Source organism: Oncorhynchus keta, unplaced genomic scaffold, assembly GCF_023373465.1.
Source record: "Oncorhynchus keta strain PuntledgeMale-10-30-2019 unplaced genomic scaffold, Oket_V2 Un_contig_6060_pilon_pilon, whole genome shotgun sequence".
Classification (NCBI taxonomy): Eukaryota; Metazoa; Chordata; class Actinopteri; order Salmoniformes; family Salmonidae; genus Oncorhynchus; species Oncorhynchus keta.
Window position 1 is genome coordinate 32,501 of NW_026288651.1, and position 15,000 is coordinate 47,500.

Here is a 15,000-nt window from a genome sequence, read left to right on the forward strand (position 1 = left end):
GTATGATCTTTGTCCCCATGTGCAGCTGAAAACTGTAGTCTGGCTTTATGGTGGTTTTGGAGCTACTGAATGGCTAGGACAGGCAAGCCCCGTACTATTGTGGAGGACTGGCTAGGACAGGCAAGCCCCATACTATTGTGGATGAGTGGCTGGGACAGACAAGCCCCATACTATTGTAGAGGACTGGCTGGGACAGACAAGCCCCATACTATTGTAGAGGACTGGCTGGGACAGACAAGCCCCATACTATTGTAGAGGACTGGCTGGGACAGACAAGCCCCATACTATTGGGGAGGACTGGCTAGGACAGACCAGCCCCATACTATTGTAGAGGAGTGGCTGGGACAGACAAGCCCCATACTATTGTAGAGGACTGGCTGGGACAGACAAGCCCCATACTATTGTAGAGGACTGGCTGGGACAGACAAGCCCCATACTATTGTAGAGGACTGGCTGGGACAGACAAGCCCCATACTATTGTAGAGGACTGGCTGGGACAGACAAGCCCCATACTATTGTAGAGGACTGGCTGGGACAGACAAGCCCCATACTATTGTAGAGGACTGGCTGGGACAGACAAGCCCCATACTATTGTAGAGGACTGGCTGGGACAGACAAGCCCCATACTATTGTAGAGGAGTGGCTGGGACAGACAAGCCCCATACTATTGTAGAGGACTGGCTGGGACAGACAAGCCCCATACTATTGGGGAGGACTGGCTGGGACAGACAAGCCCCATACTATTGGGGAGGGAGGACTGGCTGGGACAGTTGCCCCACACTATGGCTGAGGACTGGCTGGGACAGACAAGCCCCATACTATTGTAGAGGACTGGCTGGGACAGACAAAGACTGGCTGGGACAGACAAGCCCCATACTATTGTAGAGGACTGGCTGGGACAGACAAGCCCCATACTATTGGGGAGGACTGGCTAGGACAGACCAGCCCCATACTATTGTAGAGGAGTGGCTGGGACAGACAAGCCCCATACTATTGTAGAGGACTGGCTGGGACAGACAAGCCCCATACTATTGTAGAGGAGTGGCTGGGACAGACAAGCCCCATACTATTGGGGAGGACTGGCTGGGACAGACAAGCCCCATACTATTGTAGAGGACTGGCTGGGACAGACAAGCCCCATACTATTGTAGAGGACTGGCTGGGACAGACAAGCCCCATACTATTGGGGAGGGAGGACTTCATTCTTCCTGTTGCCGCACATATGGCTGGGTCAATGCTGGGGGAAAAGACCCCAAAAAACTATACAGACAATGTCTTCATCAAACAACCCAGTTTCATCAGTGACGTGGCAGGAGATGTTTTGAAACAATTACTGCTTCACATACAAGCCCATGAATTATATGTGTTACATCTGGATGAGTCAACAGACGTGGAGGGCCTCCTGGTATATGTCCTTTATGGGGGGATAAATTAAGGAAGACATCCTCTTCTGTGTAACGGCGTTCTTCGTTTGTCAAAAGAGAGTCGGACCGAAATGCAGCGTAGTGGTTACTGAGTGGTTACTGAGTGGTTACTCATGTCTTTAATAGAAAAAAGTGACACATGAAATAACGATACAAAATACAAAACAACAAACGGAACGTGAAACCTAATTACAGCCTATCTGGTGAAACTACACAGAGACAGGAACAATCACCCACGAAATACAAAGCGAAACTCAGGCTACCTAAATACGGTTCCCAATCAGAGACAACGAGAATCACCTGACTCTGATTGAGAACCGCCTCAGGCAGCCAAACCTATACAACACCCCTAATCAGCCGCGATCCCAAATACTACAAACCCCAATACGACAATACAATAACATAAACCCATGTCACACCCTGGCCTGACCAAATATATAACGAAAACACAAAATACTATGACCAAGGCGTGACATTCTGCAAATCACTGGTAACCAGGACAACAGGAGAGGATGTTTGTAAAGTCCTGGACAGCTTTGTGACATCAAATGGACTTTGGTGGTCAAGATGTGTTGGTATCTGTACTGATGGTGCAGATAAAAGCCATGATAGTGGGTAAACTGCAGCATGCAGCATGCAGCACCTAGAGGCTCTTGGGTACACTGCAGCATCCACTAGAGAGGCTCTTGGGTACACTGCAGCATCCACCTAGAGGCTCTTGGGTACACTGCAGCATCCACCTAGAGGCTCTTGGGTACACTGCAGCATCCACCTAGAGGCTCTTGGGTAAACTGCACTCCACCAGCATCCACCTAGAGGCTCTTGGGTACACTGCAGCATCCACCTAGAGGCTCTTGGGTACACTGCAGCATCCACCTAGAGGCTCTTGGGTAGACTGCAGCATCCACCTAGAGGCTCTTGGGTACACTACAGCATCCACCTAGAGGCTCTTGGGTACACTGCAGCATCCACCTAGAGGCTCTTGGGTACACTGCAGCATCCACCTAGAGGCTCTTGGGTACACTGCAGCATCCACCTAGAGGCTCTTGGGTACACTGCAGCATCCACCTAGAGGCTCTTGGGTACACTGCAGCATCCACCTAGAGGCTCTTGGGTACACTGCAGCATCCACCTAGAGGCTCTTGGGTACACTGCAGCATCCACCTAGAGGCTCTTGGGTACACTGCAGCATCCACCTAGAGGCTCTTGGGTACACTGCAGCATCCACCTAGAGGCTCTTGGGTACACTGCAGCATCCACCTAGAGGCTCTTGGGTACACTGCAGCATCCACCTAGAGGCTCTTGGGTACACTGCAGCATCCACCTAGAGGCTCTTGGGTACACTGCAGCATCCACCTAGAGGCTCTTGGGTACACTGCAGCATCCACCTAGAGGCTCTTGGGTACACTGCAGCATCCACCTAGAGGCTCTTGGGTACACTGCAGCATCCACCTAGAGGCTCTTGGGTACACTGCAGCATCCACCTAGAGGCTCTTGGGTACACTGCAGCATCCACCTAGAGGCTCTTGGGTACACTGCAGCATCCACCTAGAGGCTCTTGGGTACACTGCAGCATCCACCTAGAGGCTCTTGGGTACACTGCAGCATCCACCTAGAGGCTCTTGGGCATCCACCTAGACTGCAGCATCCACCTAGAGGCTCTTGGGTACACTACAGCATCCACCTAGAGGCTCTTGGGTAAACTGCAGCATCCACCTAGAGGCTCTTGGGTAGACTGCAGCATCCACCTAGAGGCTCTTGGGTACACTGCAGCATCCACCTAGAGGCTCTTGGGTAGACTGCAGCATCCACCTAGAGGCTCTTGGGTACACTGCAGCATCCACCTAGAGGCTCTTGGGTAAACTGCAGCATCCACCTAGAGGCTCTTGCTGCCAAGGGAACGCCTGACCCATTGAAAGATGTTTTCGACCCTACAGTGAAAATGGTTTGTTAAAGCAAGGCCCCTGAACTCATGTATTGATCTGGGCAGCGACCTGCAACGCTTTTACAACATACAGAAGTGAGCTTGTTATCAAGGGGAAAAGTATCGACACGTTTTTAAAAAAATTGAGAGACGAGATTAAAGTTTTCTTTACTGACCATAATTGTCACTCGTCTTGATGATGATGAGTTTCTCACACGACTGATCGCCAAATCTGGGTGATGTTTTTTTAATCAACTGAATGATCTGAATCTAGGATTACAGGGACTCTCTGCGACTATACTCAAAGTGCGGGACAAAATTGAGGCTAAGATGAAGAAGTTGGAGCTCCTCTCTGTCTGCATTAACAAGGACGACACACAGGTCTTTCCATCATTGTATGACTTTTTGGGTGCAAATGAACTGAAGCTTAACGGACAATGTGATATAGCGAAGCACCTGAGTGAGTTGGGTGAACAATTACGCAGGTACTTTCCCGAAACGGACGACACAAACAACTGGATTCGTTAATCCCTTTCATGCCCCGCCTCCAGTCCACTTACCGATATCTGAACAAGAGAGACTCATCCAAATTGCAACAAGCGGTTCTGGGAAAATTGAATCAGAGAGCCACTGCCAGATGTCTGGTTAGGGCTGCTGCTCAGAGTGTCCTGCCTTGGCAAATCTGCTGTTAAGACACTGATGCCCTTTGAAACCACGTACCTATGTGAGAGTGGATTCTCGGCCATCACTAGCATGAAAACTAAATACAGGCACAGACTGTGTGTGGAAAATGATTTAAGACTGAGACTCTCTCCAATACCACCCAACATTGCAGAGTTATGTGCATCCTTTCAAACACACCCTTCTCATTAACCTGTGGTGAGTTATTCACCATTTTAGATGAACAAATAAGGTTTTATATGTAAGATGGTTAAATAAAGAGCAAAATTATTGATTATGATTATATTATTATTTGTGCCCTGGTCCTATATGAGCTCTGTGTCACTTCCCACGAGCCGGGTTGTGACAAAAACTCACACCCATTCTTATGTTGAATAAATGTATTGTATAGTGTGTGGCAGGCTTACAATGATGGCAAAAAACAATATTTGAGAGTGAGCTGACCCTGGTGCTAGAGGGGGTACAGCTGACCCTGGTGCTAGAGGGGGTACAGCTGACCCTGGTGCTAGAGGGGGTACAGCTGAGCCTGGTTCTAGAGGGGGTACAGCTGACCCTGGTGCTAGAGGAGGTACAGCTGACCCTGGTGCTAGAGGAGGTACAGCTGACCCTGGTGCTAGAGGGGGTACAGCTGACCCTGGTGCTAGGGTACAGCTGACCCTGGTGCTAGAGGGGGTACAGCTGACCCTGGTGCTAGAGGGGGTACACTGAGCTGACCCTGGTGCTAGAGGGGGTACAGCTGACCCTGGTGCTAGAGGGGGTACAGCTAGAGGGGGTACAGCTGACCCTGGTTCTAGAGGGGGTACAGCTGACCCTGGTGCTAGAGGGGGTACAGCTGACCCTGGTGCTAGAGAGGGGGTACAGCTGACCCTGGTGCTAGCAGGGTACAGCTGAGCCTGGTGCTAGAGGGTACAGCTGACCCTGGTGCTAGAGGGGGTACAGCTGACCCTGGTGCTAGAGGAGGTACAGCTGACCCTGGTGCTAGAGGGGGTACAGCTGACCCTGGTGCTAGAGGGGGTTCAGCTGACCCTGGTGCTAGAGGGGGTACAGCTGAGCCTGGTGCTAGAGGGGGTACAGCTGACCCTGGTGCTAGAGGAGGTACAGCTGACCCTGGTGCTAGAGGGGGTACAGCTGACCCTGGTGCTAGAGGGGGTACAGCTGACCCTGGTGCTAGAGGGGGTACAGCTGACCCTGGTGCTAGAGGGGGTACAGCTGGAGGTTGAATGTTTGAAGGGGTACGGGACTATAAGAAGTTTGGGAACCACTGTTGCCCGAGAGCACACAAAAAACTATACCTACCTCGGCCTCAACATCAGCACCACAGGTAACTTCCACAAAGCTGTGAACGATCTGAGAGACCAGGCAAGAAGGGCCTTCTATGCCATCAAAAGGAACATAAATTTCAACATACCAATTAGGATCTGGCTAAAAATACTTGAATCAGTCATAGAGCCCATTGTGGTTGTGAGGTCTGGGGTCCGCTCACCAACCAAGACTTCACAAAATGGGACAAACACCAAATTGAGGCTCTGCAAAATATCCTCCGTGTACAACGTAAAACACCAAATAATGCATGCAGAGCAGAATCAGGCCGATACCCACTAATGATCAAAATCCAGAAAAGAGCTGTTAAATTCTACAACCACCATTTTGTCTCCCGTCCATGGCCGCCATTTTGAGATGAGAAGAGCGGCGAGGAACGGGTTCATGAACTTGTGATGAGAATGAGTAATACAGTGTAATATATGACTAGGAGAGCGATTCCCAAACCTTCCATAACAAAGCCATCACCTACAGAGAGATGAACCTGGAGAAGAGTCCCCTAAGCAAGCTGGTCCTGGGGCTCTGTTCACAAACACAAACACACCCTACAGAGCCCCAGGACAACAGCACAATTAGACGCAACCAAATCATGAGAAAACAAAACGATAAAATGATTACTTGACACTTTGGAAAGAAATAACAAAAAACAGAGTAAACTAGAATGCTATTTGGCCCTACACAGAGAGTACACAGCGGCAGAATACCTGACCACTGTGACTGACCCAAAATTAAGGAAAGCTTTGACTATGTACAGACTCAGTGAGCATAGCCTTGCTATTGAGAAAGGCCGCCGTAGGCAGACATGGCTCTCAAGAGAAGACAGGCTATGTGCTCACTGCCCACAAAATGAGGTGGAAACTGAGCTGCACTTCCTAACCTCCTGCCCAATGTAATGACCATATTAGAGAGACATATTTCCCTCAGATTCACCAAAAAATTGAAAACAAATCCAATTTTGATAAACTCCCATATCTACTGGGTGAAATACCACAGTGTGACATCACAGCTGCAAGATTTGTGACCTGTTGCCACGAGAAAAGGGCAACCAGTGAAGAACAAACACCATTGTAAATACAACCCATATTTATGCTTATTTATTTTATCTTGTGTCCTTTAACCATCTGTACATTGTTACAACACTGGTCCTTCTGTAGCTCAGTTGGTAGAGCATGGCGCTTGTAACGCCAGGGTAGTGGGTTCGATTCCCGGGACCACCCATACGTAGAATGTATGCACACATGACTGTAAGTCGCTTTGGATAAAAGCGTCTACTAAATGGCATATATTATTATTTAACACTGCATATATATAATATGACACTTCGTTACAACACTGTTATATATATATATAATATCACATTTGTCTTTATTCTTTCGCAACTTCTGTGAGTGGAATGTTTACTGTTCATTTTTATTGTTTATTTCACTTTTGTTTATTATCTACCTCACGTGCTTTGGCAATGTTAACACATGTTTCCCATGTCAATAAAGCCCCTTGAATTGAAATGAATTGAGCGGCAGAGAGGTAGAGAGAGAGAGAGAGAGAGAGACAGACAGAGAGAGACAGAGAGAGGTAGAGAGAGAGAGAGAGAGAGAGAGAGAGAGAGGTAGAGAGAGAGAGAGAGAGAGAGAGACACAGAGAGAGAGAGACAGAGAGAGAGAGAGAGAGAGGTAGAGAGAGACAGAGAGAGAGACAGAGAGAGAGAGAGAGAGAGAGACAGAGAGAGAGAGAGAGAGAGAGAGAGAGACAGAGAGAGAGAGAGAGACAGAGAGAGAGAGAGAGAGAGAGAGAGAGAGAGAGAGAGGTAGAGAGAGAGAGAGAGAGAGAGAGACAGAGAGAGAGAGAGAGAGAGAGAGAGAGAGAGAGACAGAGAGACAGAGAGAGAGAGAGAGAGACAGAGAGAGAGAGAGACAGAGAGAGGAGAGAGAGAGAGAGGAGAGAGAGAGAGAGAGAGAGAGAGAGAGAGAGAGAGAGAGAGAGAGAGAGAGAGAGAGAGAGAGAGAGAGAGAGAGAGAGAGAGACAGAGAGAGAGAGACAGAGAGAGAGAGAGAGAGAGAGAGAGAGACAGAGAGAGAGAGAGAGAGAGAGAGAGAGAGCAACATAGAGAGAGAGAGAGAGAGAGAGGAGAGAGAGAGAGAGCTAGAGAGAGAGAGAGAGAGGTAGACAGACAGAGAAACACAGAGAGAGAGGAGAGGTAGAGAGGTAGAGAGAGATGTAGAGAGAAAGAGAGGTAGAGAGAGATAGAGAAGTAGAGGCAGAGAGGTAGAGAGAGGTAGAGAGGTAGAGAGAGATGTAGAGAGAAAGAGGTAGAGAGAGAGATAGAGGGGTAGAGAGAGATAGAGAGAAACACAGAGAGAGAGAGAGGGGTAGAGAGAGATGTAGAGAGAAAGAGAGGTAGAGAGAGATAGAGGGTAGAGAGATATAGAGAGAAACACACACAGAGAGAGAGAGGGGTAGAGAGAGATGTAGAGAGAAAGAGAGGTAGAGAGAGAGATAGAGGGGTAGAGAGAGAGGTAGAGAGAGAGGTAGAGAGAGAGAGAGAGAGAGAGAGAGAGAGACAGACAGACAGAGAGAGACAGAGAGGTAGAGAGAGAGAGAGAGAGAGAGAGGTAGAGAGAGAGAGAGAGACACAGAGAGAGAGACAGACAGAGAGGTAGAGAGAGACAGAGAGAGAGAGAGAGACAGAGAGAGGTAGAGGAGAGAGAGAGAGAGAGGGAGAGAGAGAGAGAGAGAGAGAGAGAGAGAGAGAGAGAGAGAGAGACAGAGAGAGAGAGACAGAGAGAGAGAGAGGAGAGAGAGACAGAGAGAGAGAGAGAGAGAGAGAGAGAGAGAGAGACAGAGAGAGAGACACAGAGAGAGAGAGAGAGAGAGAGAGAGGTAGAGAGAGAGAGAGGGGTAGAGAGAGATGTAGAGAGAAAGAGAGGTAGAGAGAGATAGAGGGGTAGAGATATAGAGAGAAACACACAGAGAGAGAGAGAGGGGTAGAGAGAGATGTAGAGAGAAAGAGAGGTAGAGAGAGAGATAGAGAAGTAGAGGCAGAGAGGTAGAGAGAGAGATAGAGGGGTAGAGAGAGAGAGAGAAGTAGAGGCAGAGAGGTAGAGAGAGAGATAGAGAAGTAGAGGCAGAGAGGTAGAGAGAGAGAGAAAGATATATGCTATATAGACAAATCTTAGTGATACTGTAGTTACTGTATAAATGAATGGAGAGGAGATAGAGGGAGAGGGGAGGAGGGGGGGGAGAGGGAGAGAGGAGGGGGGAGGGGGAAGGAGATGAGAGGGGAGGAGAAGGGCTAGAGAGGAGAGGGGAGGACAAGGGAGAGAGGAGATGGAGGGGAGAGAGGGGGAGGAGGGAGAGAGGAGATGGAGGAGAGAGGGGGAGGAGTAGGGAGGGGGAGGAGGGAGGAGGGAGAGAGCAGATGGAGGGAGGAGATGGGGGGAGAGAGGAGAGTAGAGGAGAGAGAGAAGGGGAACAGGGGAGAGAGGAGCTGGATGGAGAGAGGAGAGGAGATGGGGGAGAGAAGGGGAGGGGGAGGAGAGGAGCTGGATGGAGAGAGGGGAGAAGGGAGAGAGGAGCTGGAGGGAGAGAGGGGAGGAGGGAGGAGAGGAGCTGGATGGAGAGAGGAGGAGGAGGGAGGGAGGAGAGGAGCTGGATGGAGAGAGGGGAGAAGGGAGGAGAGGAGCTGGATGGAGAGAGGAGAGGAGCTGGATGGAGAGAGGAGAGGAGATGGAGAGAGAGAGAAGGGGAAGGGGGAGAGAGGAGCTGGATGGAGAGAGGAGAGAGGAGGAGGAGGAGGGAGGAGAGGAGCTGGATGGAGAGGGGAGAGGAGCTGGATGGAGAGAGGAGAGAGGAGGAGGAGGGAGGGAGGAGAGGAGCTGGATGGAGAGAGGAGAGGAGATGGAGGGAGAGAGGAGAGGAGATGGAGAGGAAAGGGGATGGGGGAGGAGTAGGGAGAGAAGAGAGGAGATGGAGGGAGAGAAGGGGAAGGGGGAGGAGAGGAGCTATCGTAGGAGTACACTGAGTGTCGGAGACATTAAGAACAACCTTCCAGGCACCTCAGAACAGCCTCAATTCGTCTACAACAGTGATCACCAACCTTTTCCGAGTCAAGGTCACTTCTCTGAGTCAAAATGCAAGCAGAGATCTACCGCTCTGATATTTTATTACCTTGACTTATAAAATGTAACCCTCTGCCACATGAACCAATTATAAAACAGTTCTGAGGTTTGTGCCGTAAACTACAGGCCCAATACTTTACCTCAATACTTTACCTCAATACTTTACCTCAATACTTTACCTCAATACTTTACCTCAATACTTTACCTCAATACTTTACCTCAATACTTTACCTCAATACTTTACCTCCGCATATCGGCTGTGATTGAATTGCCCTGCCAATGTTGTTCTTCTCAGACCGTTTTTAGAAATTATATTTATATTTTTTTAAACAGGTATATTAGCAATCGAATTTCAATCAAATGTATTTATAAAGTCCTTCTTACATCAGCTGATGTCACAAAGTGCTGTACAGAAACCCAGCCTGAAAACCCCAAACAGCAAGCAATGCAGGTGTAGAAGCACGGTGGCTAGGAAAAACTCCCTAGAAAGGCCAGAACCTAGGAAGAAACCTAGAGAGGAACCAGGCTATGAGGGGTGGGCAGTCCTCTTCTGGCTGTGCCTGGTATAGATTAGAAACCTAGAGAGGAACCAGGCTATGAGGGGTGGCCAGTCCTCTTCTGGCTGTGCCTGGTATAGATTAGAAACCTAGAGAGGAACCAGGCTATGAGGGGTGGCCAGTCCTCTTCTGGCTGTGCCTGGTGGAGATTAGAAACCTAGAGAGGAACCAGGCTATGAGGGTGGCCAGTCCTCTTCTGGCTGTGCCTGGTGGAGATTAGAAACCTAGAGAGGAACCAGGCTATGAGGGTGGCCAGTCCTCTTCTGGCTGTGCCTGGTGGAGATTAGAAACCTAGAGAGGAACCAGGCTATGAGGGTGGCCAGTCCTCTTCTGGCTGTGCCTGGTATAGATTAGAAACCTAGAGAGGAACCAGGCTATGAGGGTGGGCCAGTCCTCTTCTGGCTGTGCCTGGTGGAGATTAGAAACCTAGAGAGGAACCAGGCTATGAGGGGTGGGCAGTCCTCTTCTGGCTGTGCCTGGTATAGATTAGAAACCTAGAGAGGAACCAGGCTATGAGGGGTGGCCAGTCCTCTTCTGGCTGTGCCTGGTATAGATTAGAAACCTAGAGAGGAACCAGGCTATGAGGGATGGGCCAGTCCTCTTCTGGCTGTGCCTGGTATAGATTAGAAACCTAGAGAGGAACCAGGCTATGAGGGGTGGCCAGTCCTCTTCTGGCTGTGCCTGGTATAGATTAGAAACCTAGAGAGGAACCAGGCTATGAGGGGTGGCCAGTCCTCTTCTGGCTGTGCCTGGTGGAGATTAGAAACCTAGAGAGGAACCAGGCTATGTAGGGTGGCCAGTCCTCTTCTGGCTGTGCCGGGTGGAGATTAGAAACCTAGAGAGGAACCAGGCTATGAGGGGTGGGCCAGTCCTCTTCTGGCTGTGCCTGGTGGAGATTAGAAACCTAGAGAGGAACCAGGCTATGAGGGTGGCCAGTCCTCTTCTGGCTGTGCCTGGTGGAGATTAGAAACCTAGAGAGGAACCAGGCTATGAGGGGTGGCCAGTCCTCTTCTGGCTGTGCCTGGTGGAGATTAGAAACCTAGAGAGGAACCAGGCTATGAGGGGTGGCCAGTCCTCTTCTGGCTGTGCCTGGTGGAGATTAGAAACCTAGAGAGGAACCAGGCTATGAGGGGTGGCCAGTCCTCTTCTGGCTGTGCCTGGTGGAGATTAGAAACCTAGAGAGGAACCAGGCTATGTGGGGTGGCCAGTCCTCTTCTGGCTGTGCCTGGTAGAGATTAGAAACCTAGAGAGGAACCAGGCTATGAGGGGTGGCCAGTCCTCTTCTGGCTGTGCCTGGTGGAGATTAGAAACCTAGAGAGTAACCAGGCTATGAGGGGTGGCCAGTCCTCTTCTGGCTGTGCCGGGTGGAGATTAGAAACCTAGAGAGGAACCAGGCTATGAGGGGTGGCCAGTCCTCTTCTGGCTGTGCCGGGTGGAGATTAGAAACCTAGAGAGGAACCAGGCTATGAGGGGTGGGCCAGTCCTCTTCTGGCTGTGCCGGGTGGAGATTAGAAACCTAGAGAGGAACCAGGCTATGAGGGGTGGCCAGTCCTCTTCTGGCTGTGCCGGGTGGAGATTAGAAACCTAGAGAGGAACCAGGCTATGAGGGGTGGCCAGTCCTCTTCTGGCTGTGCCGGGTGGAGATTAGAAACCTAGAGAGGAATCAGACTAGGAGGGTGGGCCAGTCCTCTTCTGGCTGTGCCGGGTGGAGATTAGAAACCTAGAGAGGAATCAGACTAGGAGGGTGGCCAGTCCTCTTCTGGCTGTGCCTGGTGGAGATTAGAAACCTAGAGAGGAATCAGACTAGGAGGGTGGGCCAGTCCTCTTCTGGCTGTGCCTGGTGGAGATTAGAAACCTAGAGAGGAATCAGACTAGGAGGGGTGGGCCAGTCCTCTTCTGGCTGTGCCGGGTGGAGATTAGAAACCTAGAGAGGAATCAGACTAGGAGGGGTGGCCAGTCCTCTTCTGGCTGTGCCTGGTGGAGATTAGAAACCTAGAGAGGAACCAGGCTAGGAGGGGTGGCCAGTCCTCTTCTGGCTGTGCCTGGTGGAGATTAGAAACCTAGAGAGGAACCAGGCTATGAGGGTGGCCAGTCCTCTTCTGGCTGTGCCTGGTGGAGATTAGAAACCTAGAGAGGAATCAGACTAGGAGGGGTGGCCAGTCCTCTTCTGGCTGTGCCTGGTGGAGATTAGAAACCTAGAGAGGAACCAGGCTAGGAGGGGTGGCCAGTCCTCTTCTGGCTGTGCCTGGTGGAGATTAGAAACCTAGAGAGGAACCAGGCTCTGAGGGTGGGCCAGTCCTCTTCTGGCTGTGCCTGGTGGAGATTAGAAACCTAGAGAGGAACCAGGCTATGAGGGTGGCCAGTCCTCTTCTGGCTGTGCCGGGTGGAGATTAGAAAACTAGAGAGGAACCAGGCTATGAGGGTGGCCAGTCCTCTTCTGGCTGTGCTGGGTGGAGAGGAACCAGGCTATGAGGGTGGCCAGTCCTCTTCTGGCTGTGCCTGGTGGAGATTAGAAACCTAGAGAGGAACCAGGCTATGAGGGTGGCCAGTCCTCTTCTGGCTGTGCCTGGTGGAGATTAGAAACCTAGAGAGGAACCAGGCTATGAGGGTGGCCAGTCCTCTTCTGGCTGTGCCTGGTATAGATTAGAAACCTAGAGAGGAACCAGGCTATGAGGGGTGGCCAGTCCTCTTCTGGCTGTGCCTGGTGGAGATTAGAAACCTAGAGAGGAACCAGGCTATGTAGGGTGGCCAGTCCTCTTCTGGCTGTGCCTGGTGGAGATTAGAAACCTAGAGAGGAACCAGGCTATGAGGGGTGGGCCAGTCCTCTTCTGGCTGTGCCTGGTGGAGATTAGAAACCTAGAGAGGAACCAGGCTATGAGGGGTGGCCAGTCCTCTTCTGGCTGTGCCTGGTGGAGATTAGAAACCTAGAGAGGAACCAGGCTATGAGGGGTGGCCAGTCCTCTTCTGGCTGTGCCGGGTGGAGATTAGAAACCTAGAGAGGAACCAGGCTATGAGGGTGGCCAGTCCTCTTCTGGCTGTGCCTGGTGGAGATTAGAAACCTAGAGAGGAACCAGGCTATGAGGGGTGGGCCAGTCCTCTTCTGGCTGTGCCGGGTGGAGATTAGAAACCTAGAGAGGAACCAGGCTATGAGGGGTGGCCAGTCCTCTTCTGGCTGTGCCGGGTGGAGATTAGAAACCTAGAGAGGAACCAGGCTATGAGGGGTGGCCAGTCCTCTTCTGGCTATGCCGGGTGGAGATTAGAAACCTAGAGAGGAATCAGACTAGGAGGGGTGGGCCAGTCCTCTTCTGGCTGTGCCGGGTGGAGATTAGAAACCTAGAGAGGAATCAGACTAGGAGGGGTGGCCAGTCCTCTTCTGGCTGTGCCTGGTGGAGATTAGAAACCTAGAGAGGAATCAGACTAGGAGGGGTGGGCCAGTCCTCTTCTGGCTGTGCCTGGTGGAGATTAGAAACCTAGAGAGGAATCAGACTAGGAGGGGTGGGCCAGTCCTCTTCTGGCTGTGCCGGGTGGAGATTAGAAACCTAGAGAGGAATCAGACTAGGAGGGGTGGCCAGTCCTCTTCTGGCTGTGCCTGGTGGAGATTAGAAACCTAGAGAGGAACCAGGCTAGGAGGGGTGGCCAGTCCTCTTCTGGCTGTGCCTGGTGGAGATTAGAAACCTAGAGAGGAACCAGGCTATGAGGGGTGGCTAGTCCTCTTCTGGCTGTGCCTGGTGGAGATTAGAAACCTGGAGAGGAACCAGACTATGAGGGGTGGCCAGTCCTCTTCTGGCTGTGCCTGGTGGAGATTAGAAACCTAGAGAGGAACCAGGCTATGAGGGGTGGCCAGTCCTCTTCTGGCTGTGCCTGGTGGAGATTAGAAACCTAGAGAGGAACCAGGCTATGAGGGGTGGGCTCGTCCTCTTCTGGCTGTGCCTGGTGGAGATTAGAAACCTAGAGAGGAACCAGGCTATGAGGGGTGGCCAGTCCTCTTCTGGCTGTGCCGGGTGGAGATTAGAAACCTAGAGAGGAACCAGGCTATGAGGGGTGGCCAGTCCTCTTCTGGCTGTGCCGGGAAGAGAGGAACCAGGCTATGATGGGTGGCCAGTCCTCTTCTGGCTGTGCCTGGTGGAGATTAGAAACTTAGAGGAACCAGGCTATGAGGGGTGGCCAGTCCTCTTCTGGCTGTGCCTGGTGGAGATTAGAAACTTAGAGGAACCAGGCTATGAGGGGTGGCCAGTCCTCTTCTGGCTGTGCCTGGTATAGATTAGAAACTTAGAGGAACCAGGCTATGAGGGGTGGCCAGTCCTCTTCTGGCTGTGCCTGGTAGAGATTAGAAACTTAGAGGAATCAGACTATGAGGGGTGGCCAGTCCTCTTCTGGCTGTGCCTGGTGGAGATTATAACAGAACATGGCAGGGAGGGAGGGAGGGAGGGGAGGGAGGGAGGGAGAAGTAGGACTGAGGATGAGTCTCTCCCCCCTTCCCCTCCCCTCCCCTCCCTCCCTCCCTGCGGTCTTCGTTTTCACTACACACCGAAATGTGGAGAGACCTGAACTAAGAAAGTTTTTTTTTTAACTATAAGGATATTTGTGCAGTATGAATGGGGTTCTGTTGTCATGGTGATTGTTGATGTGTGTGCAGTATGAATGGGGTTCTGTTTGTTGATGTGTGTGCAGTATGAATGGGGTTCTGTTGTCATGGTGATTGTTGATGTGTGTGCAGTATGAATAGGGTTCTGTTGTCATGGGGATTGTTGATGTGTGTGCAGTATGAATGGGGTTCTGTTGTCATGGTGATTGTTGATGTTTGTGCAGTGTGAATAGGGTTCTGTTGTCATGGCGATTGTTGATGTGTGTGCAGTATGAATAGGGTTCTGTTGTCATGGTGATTGTTGATGTGTGTGCAGTATGAATAGGGTTCTGTTGTCATGGTGATTGTTGATGTGTGTGCAGTATGAATATTGTAATGTTGTCATGGCGATTGT

General features: G+C 50.9%; 1 protein-coding gene and 1 long non-coding RNA gene across 20 annotated transcripts in view; one reads left to right on the forward strand and one right to left on the reverse strand.

The window, feature by feature from the left end:
- LOC127925666 (paired box protein Pax-5-like) overlaps nt 1-15,000 on the forward strand; it is a 103,821-nt gene that overhangs the window by 11,547 nt on the left and 77,274 nt on the right. The window lies entirely within an intron of this gene.
- LOC127925667 (uncharacterized) overlaps nt 9,333-15,000 on the reverse strand; it is a 5,733-nt gene continuing 65 nt past the window's right edge. The window contains exons 1-7 of one of the 19 annotated variants that reach the window (XR_008121898.1): nt 14,593-15,000; nt 13,970-14,404; nt 13,833-13,900; nt 13,150-13,217; nt 12,809-12,877; nt 11,401-11,673; nt 11,072-11,196 (exon numbers count right to left, since the gene is read on the reverse strand). The exon at nt 14,593-15,000 is cut by the window's right edge and continues 65 nt beyond it. This is a non-coding gene — a long non-coding RNA (uncharacterized LOC127925667). Of the gene's footprint in view, nt 10,179-10,407; nt 10,584-10,606; nt 10,789-10,992; nt 11,197-11,400; nt 11,674-12,672; nt 12,741-12,808; nt 13,039-13,080; nt 13,218-13,764; nt 14,405-14,592 lie in introns of those variants that run through there. The other 18 variants (XR_008121888.1, XR_008121896.1, XR_008121900.1 and 15 more) reach the window with 18 other exon arrangements.